The sequence below is a fragment of the Myotis lucifugus genome, unplaced genomic scaffold (assembly GCF_000147115.1).
Source record: "Myotis lucifugus unplaced genomic scaffold, Myoluc2.0 scaffold_42, whole genome shotgun sequence".
NCBI classification, from domain to species: domain Eukaryota; kingdom Metazoa; phylum Chordata; class Mammalia; order Chiroptera; family Vespertilionidae; genus Myotis; species Myotis lucifugus.
Genome location: NW_005871090.1, coordinates 6982143 through 6998285, shown reverse-complemented (window position 1 = coordinate 6998285; position 16143 = coordinate 6982143).

The window sequence follows — 16143 nt, the reverse complement described above, 5'->3', positions numbered from 1 at the left end:
TCCTACCCACAGTTCAGTGAGTCCACAGGAGAAAAACACCCTAAATCAACACAATTCACTGGGTTCGCACAGCAGGAAAACCTGTTCATCCTCTATGATTTCTTCAAAAGAACTTGCTGAAGATAGGTGTTACGTGAATCTAAGAGATTTCTGGTATTACAATGTGGCCTAATGTAATGCTTAACAGTTAAGTACCTTTCTTGATTCCAAAGAATTCTTCAGAGAGAAATGGAATAATAAGGTACATTAACACTTTCCACAATGCGTAATCCTTTTCAGGAAGCGCTGATGCCCTAAAGGACCCAGAGCTGAGAAAAATAATTTGCTCTTCAGTCTCCTGTGCCTCTTCTCCAAGCAGGAAGGCAATTTCTCTTAGCAAGGTTTGCATTTTACTGACTGTTTTTCATTTCCAAGATGTTATTAGTGTATTAATCTTCTGCTTGCAAATGAATGTGCAATATTTACAGGGGTTTAATTTTGTTGTTGCTCTTTAAATAATGCATGCTCTTACTTCACACAGCCTAAGATTAAAGGGAACTACTTAGTTCTAACTGGAAAAAATGGTAAGTCCTAAATTAATACAATCCACACCAGTTTTCTTAGCATCGGGTTTAACCAGTTGCTATTTACCTGGAAGTTTGGGTCCTAGACATCAGTGGGTACAAAAGAGATTGAGAAGCTTATAACTCCCTAGGACAGGATAAGTTCCTAGATTGGAAATTGAACAGGGAGGCTATTCATTTACTTATTCAATCATGTAAATTGTATTTATTGGTTGTCTACCATGTGCCAGACACAGTGGTATAACCATAGACATAAAGTCAAGTACACAGACCTAGTTCTTGCCTTCAGGTAGTTTACATTCTAACTAGAAAGAAATAATTAATTCATAACCCTATGCATAAATATATAATCACTAGTAGCCCTGCACACGAATCCATGCGCCAGTAGCTCTCTGCTGCCCTCCTGTAGCTCTCCGCCCACTTTCGCCCTCTGTAGCTCTCCTCCCCCCTCACCCCTCACCCCCTCATAGCTTGCTGCCCTGCCCCCTCCTGTAGCATTTTGCCACTCACTTGTAGTTCGCTGCCCCACCCTCCTGCAGATCCGTGATCTGGTAGTTAAGCCTCAAGGCATAACGGATAATTAGCATATTCCTCTCTTATTATATAGGATAGTGTACCAGAGGAGGATGTGTCATTGGCCCTGCCTTCTCTCTCTAGGACTTCCAACTTCAGCCTTAGACACTTTGATCTTCTAGGACAGTGGTCAGCAAACTCATTAGTAAGCAGAGCCAAATATCAACAGTACAACGATTGAAATTTCTTTTGAGAGCCAAATTTTTTAAACTTAAACTATATAGGTAGGTACATTGTTATTAACTTAATTAGGGTACTCCTAAGCTGGCCTTTGCTAAAAACGTCCTCAATCTGATTGAGGTACGTTTGCTGAGGTCGACCCCTTCCAACTCTCCCATCCACACTCATCTTGTATACTTGTTTCAGATAGACGACTGTAGATGGGAGAGTTGGAAGGACTTGACCTCAGCAAATGTACCTCAAAACAATGTACCTTCCCCACGCTGCATATCCCGAGGCCCGCCTGCGCCGCGTCTCCCATTGCCGGACCGACACCCCCCACCTCTTCTAATGCCATTTCTTCAAAATAGACTCGCCCAGGCCGAAAACCAACTTATGCACATGGGCCACGAAGTTTCAATCACACTGTACATGCGCACCCGCATGTAGTATTTTGTGGAAGAGCCACACTCAAGGCGCCAAAGAGCCACATGTGGCTCGTGAGCCGCAGTTTGCCGACCACTGTTCTAGGACATCATGGTGGCAATCACAATGAAAGTTAGGCAGATACAAGCTTAGTAACAACACTTTGATGCTAATGCCTATGGGGCTAGAGAGACACTGAGTCCCAAATGCCAAATTTTTCATCCTAGCTCTGACATCTTGGATAATTCATCCCTGCCTTGGGGACTTGGATTTTTGTCTTCTGTGTAACTAGAAAGTCTGAATGGGGGATTAGTGAGGTTCCTTCTAGAGTCCAGATTCTGCATCTCAAACCACAATTTTCATATTTTTAAATAATATCCCTGCATCTACCTCTAAGTAAGTGTAATGGGTCACAGACCTGGAACAAGTAAGCCTTTTGAGGCATCATTGTGACCTGAGTGACAAGTGCCAGGAACCATACCAAACACTGAAAAAACAATCTATGAGACACATAGTCCTTGTCCTTAGCAAGCTTCATCCTAGCTGAGAAGACAGACACATAGAAAGGAGCTTCAGTACAAAGTGGCACAAAGTGGCATGACGGAGGAATGTTCAAGGTCATGCAGTGCAGAAGAGGCATGCCTACTGCTTATTGGACTGTCCTTATGGGCTCCCACACTTCAACCAGGGGACCACCTGGACCTGGGGCATCCACTAAGTCTCACCTTTATTTTGACACCAAAAGTGTAACAGAATGCCCAGATCCACACTCCATGATGGGAGCATCCAGGATTGGATGCCTGGTCTGCTCTCGAAGTGGCATCATTAACACTGGCTGGAGATGCCTAGGCTTATGTTGGTTAATGTCCCACCCACATCCGTGACCTCCTACCCACCTTCCTTATGTACATGTAATGGTTTATCCTTTTGACTTCTTTCTTTTCACTGTGTTTCATCTTAGTCAATCACTTGATAGCTCCTTGGAGATATCCCACACCTATCACTACCCTTTGATCTTCCATCTCCTGCCTGCATCCGTAGTCAGTTGCCATGTTCCAGCCAGGTTTCCTCATAATCCCTCTTTTCATCCCTTAGCGTTCTCACTTCTCTCAGATCTGCATATTGCAGCAGTCCACTCTGCCCCCTCCAGTTTCCTCCTTTCTCAACCCATTGTTTTTGATGCACATAGCATTCTTGTTGAATTGTGGTAACTGCGAAGTAGTGCACTACTAAAAGAATCTCGGAATAAAAGATTGTCTGCATCTTTCCTACAGTGCTGGGCCCCTAAGTGTCCATTAAGCTTACCTGTGTCATCAACATTCCTTCACCCTGTACCCCTCTCCTCAAAAAGAAAATGGGGGTGATTTCTCCAAGCGCCTTGTGGCATTCTTGGGTACTAAAATAGAAGGCTTATTGATTTTGTGGCTTTAGGCAAGTGTTTCAATCGCATGAAGCCAAATCAGTGAAATGGGGATAATTCAATTAAATGAGATAATGTGTAGATGTGCTTTATACGAAGCCTAATCGTATAAATCAGTACTCAGTAAATATCACCTGCTCTATTTAGATGGTCTGACCTTCCTTTAGATCCTTCCATGTCTTTTCCTGCCTCCCGACCTTTTCACAGGCCACTCCTTCTGCCTGGAATGTTATCCTCTACCTGGCGAATTCTAATCCATTATTCACATCTCTCCTTAAGGATTATTCTTCCGGCCTTTTTGGTCTTACTGATGTCATTCTATTGCATGCCATCATAGCTGCCCTCACATCCACTGCCTCTTCTCTTAAGCCAGCAATTTTATACTTATCTATGTATGTACTTGTCTAATGACTGTCTCTCCAACAAAGCTACAAGCTCCATGAAGGCAGGGACTATAGCCATGGAGCTTGTCACTGTCTGTCTAGAACTCAATATACAGCCAGTGTTCAATACATACTTGGCAGTAGAATGGATGCATGAACTAAAAGAAACCATCTTTTCATGATAGCTTATTTTTATATTATATTCTAATAAATTCAGTATGAATTCAATGTAGTCGCATATATTTCCATTCTAAGCTGAAATGCTTTGTTTCAAAAAAACCTTTCCCACTCCCCCCCACCCCGCCCTCCCCACTCCCCTCCATAACTGGCAGTGTTCAATTGTTGTTTGGAGCAGTATTTTTCACAGCATCTTTCTCCCAATCTTGACAAATTAGCAGTCACTCAGAAAGCTCTTCTCTGTGCTTTTGCCCAAGTACTTTATAAAAGGTTAAAATGAACCTTTTTAAAAATGAGCTTTCTTTGCAATTTATTTCTCTAATTGATGGAATTAAAATAAGAGTGGCAAATTAGAGCCGAGTTTGATCTCAGGTACAGAGATCGACGTGAGTAATCCCTATAATGCAGGCCTAATTGCTATCCGAACAACTCTGTGATTAGGGGCATTACATTATTTATTTAGCCTTTGATGCTAATCTCAGAACCAGAACCAACCAAGAGCTCTTTAAATTTCTGCTCCTAGATGCTGTCTGCTGCTTCTGTGCATTCAGACTGTAGGCCCAGGAAGCTGCTGATGCTGTTTACAAAGCCTAATGAGAGGCACTATCTCTGCCTCAGAACAATCTGGGAAGGAAGGATCCTGGGCTCTGGAATGTTGGGGAAAGTGAAAATCATCAGAGCAGCAGTGAGGGTCTATGGAACTTTACACAGCTGCTCTGCAATGCCTTGGAAGAAGAACAATGCCTGGCAATTCTGTGAGATGAACAAACCAGGGGTGGGCAAACTTTTTGACTCGAGGGCCACAATGGGTTCTTAAACTGGACCGGAGGGCTGGAACAAAAGCATGGATGGAGTGTTTGTGTGAACTAATATAAATTCAAAGTAAACATCATTACATAAAAGGGTACGGTCTTTTTTTTTTTTTTTTAGTTTTATTCATTTCAAACGGGCCGGATCCGGCCCGTGGGCTGTAGTTTGCCCACGGCTGAACTAGACAGTAGGAACAGCCATAGATCACACCGGGAGGTAGGCTTGTTTTGCCCTTGGCACCCTGCTCCCCCATCAGGGGCCTGGACCTACTGTGGATTCCACCATCCACAGTGAGTGGCTCCCTGATTTGGTCTGTTCCTCACTCCTCATCAAAATCCCTTTCCATAGACTGCCTTGTCCTCGATTTCTCTAACAGAGGCAGCATACTATGGTGGAAAGTACAAGGGATTTGCTGTCATCTGGATTCAAATCCCAGATGACAACAGTAGAAACTTTAGCAATATTTAATTACGATTTGCTGAACTACAGTTTCCTCATAAAATATGTGGGGATAAAAAGAGCTCTCCAACCAATGAATTTGCATGCATATATGCATAACCCATGGACACAGACAATGGGGTGGTGAGGGCCCCGGGCATGTGGAGGATGGGAGCCGGCTGGAAGAGGTTTATGGGGGGAAAAGGAGGATTTATGTGATACTTTCAGCAATAAAGATTAAAAAAAACACCCAAGCTCCCTGATTGAGTTTTATGTAGTTCAGACTAGGATCAATAAAATATTACTTTCCTTTCATTTTCAACAATTAAATGCTTTATTTGTTAACAGCCAGGTAAGATATTTGCATTTCAACAAGTTATATCAGAAATAATCTCTCAGGCAAAGAAGTTACTGTGTTAGTAAAATCTCAGATACTGGAGGTGTGTAGTGTGTGTGTGTGTGTGTGTGTGTGTGTGTGTGTGTGTGTTAAGGACTTTGGGACCAATGTGGTATATTGAGCTATTAGTATATGCTCTTAGTTCTTCTGAAGTTAAATTTTCTATCTTGTCATACCTCATGGAGCCATTAACTTGGTTCTTGGCTTTTTCATAAAACTGAATACCCTCATTCCCATACCTACAACTTCATCAAGTGACCTCTTCTCTTGGTTGCTCAGACCAGGGTTTATGTCTGGATTTCTGTTGCCCAAGCTCACCTACTCGGTCCACTTTGATTATTTATATGTAACCTCCCCACCACCACCAAGTGGGATATACCTGGTTCTTGAATTCCTATAATTGATGATCTACTACTAACTTGAAGACAGATTGTGATAAGTGGCCAGTTATCCCTTAGTACAAACCTCTGATGGTGCTCAGACTGTGTGATCAGCATAGACAGTTAGTAGATGGACCACTCTTGGCACTGCACTGAAAATAATACATTTCCAGTAGATATATCTGCACAGAGGACCTGCTATTAAGCCTGGTGGAAGATTTGTAATTAATTCTTAAACCATTGAGAAGAAACCAGGAAATAGAATAGGTATTCTTTACTAAAAGAATACTTAAAAAGCAAATTAATCCAAAGGTGGTCTCTTTGTCAGAGAGATTACATCTACACAGTTAGCACCAGTTGCAAAATTTCCCAACACCCTAGCGATCATTTGACAGAGTTTTCCATAAAGTTGACAAGGTTGTTAGTTGCTTTCTTGCTGTAATCCTAGCATTGCTTTGCATTGACACTTTTCAATTGCCAAGTCTATAGCTCCAAAAAATAAATCATCAGCAACCTGCTGAATAGAGGTTGGACATGTGGGCAAGCAGCCCTCATGACATGGGACAGAGCCCAGGGTGGAGATAGAAGGGGGGAAGTCCATTTATACTTATGCCCAACCCAACAATGTGAGGGAGAGACCTGACTTATCCAGCTAGCAGCTTTTGAATTGACCTTCACTCAAGCTACAATTTGAGTGAAGAAATGGGACACATTTTGGAGGCAAAATCCATGATATCCTTTCTTAATAATATTAATTTTTCCTACCTCTCTCTTCCCAAAACCTTGCATATACCTCTGCATTATACTGTCCCATGTCCCATTTCTACCCATGTCAAAGAGTGATATTTGTGGAAGGTTACATCTAGGTCATGCAGCCATGGCTCCTCCAAGTAAGCCCTTGGTGCTTTAGACCTTAGGAATGCTGTTTGTTGAATGCTGGCATTTCATGAACAGTATCTTCTGCATTCCTTTGGTTCTCTGTGTAGATGCCTCTCTCAGACTTCTTGAGATTTGGCACACTAACTGGCATGCTACCACCAGTGTGCAGTGCATATAAAGTCAGAACAGTGCAACTGGGACCTGAGGAGATTAGAATTCCCGAGGGCCTTAGTTTGGAATCCCCCCAAAGCAGATCTTGTGGAAATTGGGGTTCCTTCCTGCTGGGGACTCTCTGAGAGACTGTTGAACACTGCAGAGTTATCTTTTATATATGTTAGTTAAAATACCAGTATCTCCCAACTGTGGATATGAAAAGGCAATTTATAGAAAAAGTAGAAATGGCCAATAAATATATGAAAAGATGCCCAATTTCACTACTCAACACATTAATACAGATCACAATATTTTTTATATATGACCTATTTTAAAAGACTAACAACTCAGTATGGGATCATGGGCTCACTCAAAAATAGTTTGTAGGAACATAAATTGGTACTAAAAATAGTGTGTAGGAACATAAATTGGTACTCAAAAATAGCTTGTAGGAGCACAAATTGGTACAACTTCCTATAGGGTAATTTCAGAACATGTCTGGACATTTTATCTCATTGCCCTAGTAGCTCCACTGCTAGAAATTTATCCTAAAGATTGTGCTTAGATATGTAGGTATAATGATATTTACCTCAATGCTCTTTATAATAATAATAAAAAATTGGAAATAAGATAAATGCTAACAAAAGGAGATTGGCCAACTAAATGATTGTGTATCTCTCCAAAGGACTAGTTTCAGTTACTCAAAAAGCTGATGAAGATCTATGAAGAGTGTATTATGTTTGTCTTTAAAAATAAAAGTATGTGCTTCCCATAGCTATGTCACTATAAACACCTGAGTTGGGTGCAACATATGGCTCTAAACCTTGACTGCACATCAGGATCACTTGGGAGCTTTTATAAACTCCAGTGCCTACATCCACCTTCAGATCAATGAAAGCCGAATCTGTGAGAGGTGGATCTCAGTGCCTGTGGTATATGAAAAATTCTCGGGCAACTTTGACGCTGAGTGAGGGTTGAGACTCATTGACAAATATTATAATGGTAACAGTGGTTACATATGAATGATATGGTCTTTGTTGCTTTTGTAAATACATTTCTGAATTATTTCCAATTAACTTGTATTTTTTAAGAGAAAAAAGAGCTAATTTTATTTATTTATTAAAATATATTTTTATTGATTTCAGAGAAGAAGGAAGAGGGAGAAAGAGAGAGAGAAACATCAATGATGAGAGATCATTGATTGGTTGCCTCCTGGCATGTGCCCTGACTGGGAATAGAACTGTGACTTCCTGGTTCATAGGTTGATGCTCAACCACTGAGCCACGCCAGCTGGGTAAGAGCTAATTTTGTAATATAAGGAGAATTTTAATTTGTACAACTTGTGGAGTTGTCCTAAAATAGGCCAGAGTTCCCTCACATGCAAGCCATTTGCTGCTTGTGCATCCAGGAGTGGTTTCAGAGACAGCTTGTTAGAAACACAGCATCTCAGGCTCCACCCCAGGCCTGCAAATCAGAACCTATGTTTCAACAATCCCCAAGGTTCCCGGGGATTTGTGTGCACCTGAAAATTTGAGAAGTGCTGATCTATTAATCCGGGCGTTAAGTATCTCCTGACATACAAAAAAGATCCCAAGATGAACATCAGTAGGCCCTCTCTCATAAGCTCCAAGAAAGATAACTTACAAACATTAAATAATAATTTCAGTGGGACTACATCAAAATTAAAAGCTTCTGCACAGCAAAAGAAACCATCAACAAAACAACAAGAAAGCCCACTGCATGGGAGAACATATTTGCCAATGTTATCACCATTAAGGGTTTAATTTCCAACATTTATAGGGAACTCATACAACTTAACAAAAGGAAGATAAACAATCCAATCAAAAAATGGGCAAAGGACCTAAATAGACACTTTTCAAAAGAGGACATTCAGAAAGCCAAGAGACATACAAAAACATGCTCAAAGTCACTAATCATCCGAGAGATGCAAATCAAAACAACAATGAGGTACCATCTCACACCTGTCAGAATGGCTATCATCAACAAATCAACAAACGACAAGTGCTGGAGAGGATGCGGAGAAAAGGGAACACTTGTGCACTGCTGGTGGGAATGCAGACTGGTGCAGCCACTATGGAAAACAGTATGGAGTTTCCTCAAAAAACTGAAAATGGAACGCCCATTTGACCCAGTGATCCCACTTCTAGGAATATATCCCAAGAAACCAGAAACACCAATCAGAAAGGATATATGCACCCCTATGTTCATAGCAGCACAATTTACCATAGCAAAGATCTGGAAACAGCCTAAGTGCCCATCAGCAGATGAATGGATTAGAAAATACTGGTACATCTACACAATGGAATACTATGCTGCTGTAAAAAAGAAGGAATTCTTACCATTTGCAACAGCATGGATGGAACTGGAGAGCATTATGCTAAGTGAAATAAGCCAGTCAATGAAGGAAAAATACCACATGATCTCACTCATTCATGGATAATAGAGACCATTATAAACTGATGAACAAAAATAGATACAGAGGCAGAGCAGCATCGAACAGACTATCAAACTACAGCGGGAAGGCTGGGGAGGGTTGGGGGGCAGGTGGGAGGGGTAAGAGATCAACCGAAGGACTTGTATGCATGCATATAAGCATAACCAATGGACATAAGATACTGGGGGATAGGGGAAGCTGGGGGAATGTCAAGAAGGGGGGAAAAGGAGACGTATAAATACTCTTTGTAATACTTTAAGCAATAAAACAAAATTTAAAATAATAATAATAATAATTTCAAGCCAGGTTCCTAAGTATCCCTCTTTCAAATCCATAGAGGTGAATTGTGTCTTAGTCACATCTGCCCATAATGCCATATATGTCATAAATATAAAGAGCCCTCTCCGAAGTGAAGATAATTCTTTTAGCAAATCATCCCAATGATAAGTGAGCCCCTGCTCATGCTTCTGCTATGACAGGAAGTATTTGGGTTACTCCTTTAGAACACATATTAAAGACATGTATTATGACTTACCCCAACTTTTATTTTTGTGTTTCCAAGGTTTTTTCCCTAAATGATTAAAATATACTCCTTACTGAAATGTGCATTAATTCCTCCTTGCTCTGTTTTCCAGGGGAATGGAGAGATGCTTACTATGGCCCTAAGGTAACAATTTATATTTTTAAAAGTCAGAACCCATAGCAAACTCAAGATTGTTCAGATTTAGAGACTATTTATTTAAACCTCAGAGGGATTTGGAAAAACATAATTTCCAGGTTTTGGGGGGAAAGCTTTAAATTGTTTCTGAAGTGTTCTCAATCAGAGTAGGTTATTACACAGAATAATTCCTCCACAGGGGCCTGCTGGTGGGTGTCATCATAAACATCATCTCCCATTTATTCATCCTCTGACAGTTATCCAATCACAGAAGGCAAAGGAGTCAAAAGAAAGCAGGAAACGTATAGATGCAAAAATAAGTAGCCAAACGAAGTTCCCATCCTGACAGCACCTGATCTGAGCTCATAAAGTATGTAGCTGAGAGGGAGGCATTGATGCAACAGAGTGACTGGTCCCTGCCATTAGGGTCTGCATCCTACAGGCTGCGGATTAGTGCTGTTGAGGAGCCTTAACTCATCTGCTAAAATGGTCTCAGTGAGGCACACATCTCCTTTTAACACCTGGCACACGGCTCCCTGAGTCTGCTTTAGAGTGCTTGGTACGTGCTAGGTTGTGAGGTCCCGCTCCAGAGGCGGGCAAGTGAACACAGGACGAGAAGGAATATTCAATATGGTAACACACCAACATTTTCCAACTATTTATGGTTCTAAGTTAACAGGAGAACAAGGCTGGGTCATCTGAAGATGTCTGCCTTTAATGTTAAATGCCCTTCCTTTAGATTTATTATGTTGCTCACTTTAAGTGATTCCTGAGAATAGCAAAAAGAACTTCACAATTGCAATAGGTGAACAGTTTGGGTTTATTGGAATTAGAACGTTTATTACTTTTTCATAATATAAGGGACCATATTTGAAAAACTGGTTTTTTAAGCTTTCCCTTGGTGTCCAGCTTTATTTAATATTTGTGATTTATGTGTCTACTTCCTGGAGCTAATTCTGAATCTGACCCACACAATTCAGCAATGACAGACACTGAGGTTTAGAGAGGTACAGTGACTCCCTCAATTATCTTCTCAGTGGCAGAGCTAAAAAGGAAGCCCTCACCCCCTCACTCCAGGCCCATGGTTCCTCTCGGTTCACTGTTCTGTCTCTCCTCTCCCCAGAACCTTCCTCTGTAACCTCTCATTAAAGTACCCACCCGTAATTTGTAATCGGCATCTACTTTTGTTCAGCACCTAGATATCACTCAGACTAATGTAAAAATGATAAGGACAAAAGTACCTGCGCCACCTCTCTGGGTAACCATTTGCACTTCTGACGTTGAACCCTAAGACGACAAAGGTGGTATTTCATGCATCGTCTAAAAGGTGGTTGCTAGGTTTCAGTCACGTTGCCAATCTCTAATCAGCTTCTCAGCACTGTCTAAACCAGAAGAAAAAAAATGATAAGTACATAGCACCTGGATGAGGAAATAGTGCACAAAACCAATTTACCATTTAGTTACAAAGCACGAACAAGGAAGGCAAAGCTGCCAGCAAGGCAAAGTGAGGCCTCTGGGGAAACTGGGGAAGTTGGGCCAACACTTCCTCACCGTCAATCCAGGGAAATTGATGGCAGTGTTTCTCATGATGTTGGGCATGAATAATCTTGATTAAAGGTAAGTCTTCCCCATGATGCTCCCTGTGGCTCGCTTCAGAGCTCAAGTCCCTTTCCACCTAAGAATTCTCCCTAGATAACATCCTAGTTTTTAGTATGGAACATCTGTTTCCTTCATCTGTCAAATTTTCATATTCCATCTTCAGACCTCATCCAACATTATTGGCAGGTCACTGTTATGCCATGACCACTTCTTGTATTTATGCCTTGATGTCCTAAATTAAGCATTTGCATGCTACCCTATCCTATACCAGTACCAGTGGGGTCTCCAGTTACAAAGAATAGAGAAGTAGTTACCATTAAAGAGAAGCAACTTTACTGGAAGAATATCAGCAACTCCCCAAATCACAGGGAAGACTGGAAAGCCAGACTCAGGCAGCAGAAGAATTCAGGGAAGGCTGGATGGTGGGAAGCAGGCTGTTAGGGTACCAGCGAACACACAGCACACATTAATTCTCGACGAGATTCAAGGTGTGAGGAGCATCCAGCTGGATGAGTCTCCTTCAGGTGCCCCAGATCCTGGTATTTTGACAAGCCATGCACTCCCTGCTTTTGCTTGGCTACTTCTAGTTCCTCCTGCAGCAAGGACACCCCTGTAGCAATGGCTATTGGTGCCCTTCCCATCTCTGTGTGCCCAGCAGATAGTACTACCAGTCTCTGACATTTGGGCTGTGCAGCAGGTTGAAAGTGGGAACCAATGGCTGATGGCAACAGGTGTGTGAGCTCAGCTCCCTTAGCCTTCAACCGACATGGTTCTGAGATGTGTGTTTGATGAGGGTTCAAGGTCCCCATTGCCCCCAGAGATTACCGGTGTCAAAGTACTGTTCTCAGGATCTGTTTCTGGGATCACTCATACTAAGACGTTCACTAAGACATTGTCTTTCCTCATTAAAATCTTCCTCATCCTTTAAGGTCAGGGGTGGAAATCCACCACCAAAGTGCCCACACCAAGCTAACAGGTGCATTTCTTTGGGCATCACAATGTTTAACATTTTACATTTTGAATAGCGCTGGGAGGGGGAACGGACACTTTGGCTGTGCTGCATCCCTTGCCCTTCTGCTGACAACACGTTTACATTCCTGGCTCCCGAAGTCTCCTGGTTTATGATCTTTGCTGAGCCTTAGCTCAATTAAAACCCGTTAGCGAAAGCTCCCCTGACCACTGAGGCTGAACAAATCCCTGCCTCCTCTGGGTCCCGATAGCAATATATAAGATACGTGCAAGATTCCAGCAGAACCCAACTCCCCCTGCATTAGGATGAGGGGAACTCACTTCTCTGCCCCTCCAGGCCTCTCTTCTCATGCTGATCTTTTTTTTATAATCAAGGTAAAATTCACATAACATCAAATATACCATTTCAAAGTGAACAATTCAGTGGCATTTAGGACATGCACAATGTTGTGCAACCATCTAAATCATTTTCATCACCCCAGAAGAAATCCCACTAGACAGTTATTTCCTATTTGCCCATCTCCTCAAATCCTGATACCACTATGTACGTTTTGTCCTTGTAGTCTTAGCACTAGGCATAGAGTCAGCGTTCAATACATTGTTTGGGGGTAAATGAATGTTCATCAACTGTGATATGAGGCAAAGGGCATCTTTGGACCACAGCATACTGTGGTTAAAGGATAACTCTGGGAACAGACTGCCTAACTTCTGTGCCCAGGTTTCCGCATCTATAAATGAGAACAATAATAGACTCTACCTTGAGAAGCTATTATGACAATCAAATGAGCATATGTATAAAACAATGGTCCCTAGCATGTAGTAAGCCTGAGTAGTGCTTGTTAAATAACAACTGACACCATCTTCTACTGATGCTGGAGTAGTAGCCTGAAAGTTCATCTTCCAAGAGAGAGTTAAACAAATCTAGGCCTAGAAAACTGCCCTGCTGAGGTGCTTCATGCTGCTTTTGCTCCTAAGTAATTGCCTGACTCCTCATGTCACTCTCACGGCCCCGCCCCCAGGGGCAACCCCACTTTGCCACCCTCCCCTACCCTGACACCAAACCCCTGCTCTGTCTAGTCTCATTTTTGTCCTTTAATGCAACCGGCAGGCAAGTTCCGAGAGAATAGGGACCATGTCTGTTTTGTGCACCTCTGCACTCCCTAAATATAACAGAACACGATCGACACTCAGTGAGTGGCTGTTAAATAAATAAATAAATGTGTGTGTAATCTGTCTTTCTGACCATAAAATTTCAGAACATATTACCCCCTCTGCCTCCTCAGCTGCTCCCTCTGCTTCAAAAAGAAACTTGTCAGAGCATAAGAGCTCTTGCAAGGCCTTCTCCTCCCTCTGCTTCTTGTCTGTACCTGTTCACCCCTCCTTTCTCCACCTCCACCCTTGGTGGGGAAGGGCGGAGGGGGGGAGACAGGCAACTGCTACTCTGCCTCTGAGCCGGTCCCCACACAGCTTTAAGTTCTAGCTGGGCCTCAACCTTGACGCAAAACTCTCCAGTTCTATATAAATAATGGTTGTAATTAATAATAAATGAACAGCCTGGGGAATTGCAAAGCAGAATTTAGCAGCTGAAGATTTACACAGCTGTGCTCGGTGCCAAAAGAAGTCATGGATATGGAAAAAACCCGCAGAGCTCTCATTTCAGAGCCAGGACACTGCTAATAAGCGCCGTGCAATTGGCAGCTCCCAGCCTTGTAGGAAACTGTAACCATATATTTTCCTGGGTATGAAGATGAGGAGGATATTTTTGTGTTTTTGGTCTCTTTTCCTCCAAACCAGGGTTAGAGCTTCCAAAGTTCAGGCACTTTCTGTGGGGAGAGGCATACGTCTGAACATAAAGGCAAGGCTGGAAGAGGGCTTGGGATGCACTGAGGGCAAAAGGAATGAGGGCGTGATATACTTTTAGAAGAACCAAGGGGATGTGTGGGTCTTAAAAAGATGATGAAGACCTGCTCCTACAGAAAGCAAACAAAAGTGGACCACAGGATGCATGATTGGGGCCCAGACCCTGTGCGCTCTTAGCTCAGATGTTCTAAGTCAGCACTCACTGAGTGCAGTGGGCAAGCTTCTTCATACCATCCAGTCCTTCTGGGCCACACACGTCTACATTTCGTAATCCGATTCCTCTACTTTCTCCCTATGGGTGTCTAGAGCTGCAAATGTTTTCAAGGTCACTTGGTTGATCAATTGCCAACAGGCACAAGGAGGTGAGAGGCTGTTGACAACAAATGCGAAAGGTTGGTCAGAGTGGCCCATAGCCAACACTTAAAGAATGAAAGCCATCAGCCTGATGCTCCAGGCTCAGTGCTGCCTGATAGCCATGCATTGTCCCATTTGCTCGCCCTGGAGCAAACTTAAGCTTCAGGGTACTGCTATAAAGAAGCTCATATCCTCGAACAAAACTGCAGCTGTAACCACACATTTTTTTCTGGGTACAAAGGAGAATATCATTGCCCTTCAAATACGTTGTCTGTGATTTATAGAAGCTGAACCAAGGCTTTAAGATATTAACTAACTTGGCCAAAATAACAGCTTGCAAATGGCAGAACCATGATTTGAACACAGATGTGTCATTTCCAAAGTCCATGCTCACTTAGCTCTACCCCCTCCCTGAACATCAGTATCCACGCTCCTGGACCCCCAGGCTAACATCTGTGTGGAAAGAAAAGGGAAAGTGGTCAGTAGAAACCCTCAGGGGCTCACTAAGTCAAACCTACCGGAGTAAACACAATTCTTTCTAGCAAGTGCTGAATGAGGGAGATGCTATATCCATATGGGGATCATATAAGATATTGAATAAGGGACCACAATGGCCATGTGTTCAAAAAGAAGAAATATAAAATGGATACTGGTGCAGATGACTAGGGCTTTGAGGAGGCTTCTGGCATGTGTCCTGAGCAAGGAAAATTCTAAGTTTTTATTCATCCTGTGCATAGTTACAGTTTGGAAAATGTGCACAGTACTGCAAAGGCACTGAAAGAGATGCCGAAAAGTAGGCATTATCTTAGATCAGATTCTGTGAAGTAGAGCCTGAGGAAAGGACTTGGGTGCATTTGATTTTTTAGAACATTCTCCTAGGAGAAAACTGCAAGGGAATAAGAGCAGGATAGTGAAGGAAGGAAGTAACTTTGTGGTCTCCAACAAAATGTTGCCTTCTTGTGATTCCCAGGGGTGTTCTGGGGCATAAATTATATTCCCAAATTGTCCTCACCTTGATGAAAGGGAGCTGGGATTTTTAAATTGCAGAATCAGTTATGTCTCTGAGTTTCCAGTCCTGAGGCAGTAGTGAGGGGGTTCGTGGGGGGGGGGGGAGTGCGGGGAGCATCCCATCAGCAGAAGTCAGCTCTCTGGAGAAGGGCAGTTCTGAGCCATTAGCAGCTAAAACTCACAGCAGCTGGGGAATGGTTGCATGACCAGCTACCAAAAAATCCACTGTAGACATTTTACCTACAGGAGATGCCATGATAAGTGAGAATAAGTTTCAGTAGGTAGACCCAGCCAAGCAATGCCACAGGGGTTTAGAAGAGGCTAAAAGAGCAGGTGTGATTAAGAAGCTCGTAAGGATGCTGATTTGAGCATGAGATAGGTATGGTTGGTAGGATAATTGTTCTCAATTCTTCACTACCTCTGGTTATAGAAATAAATGTACCCAGCATTGCCGTGGCTTCATGCTGGGCTGAAGGCAGGTT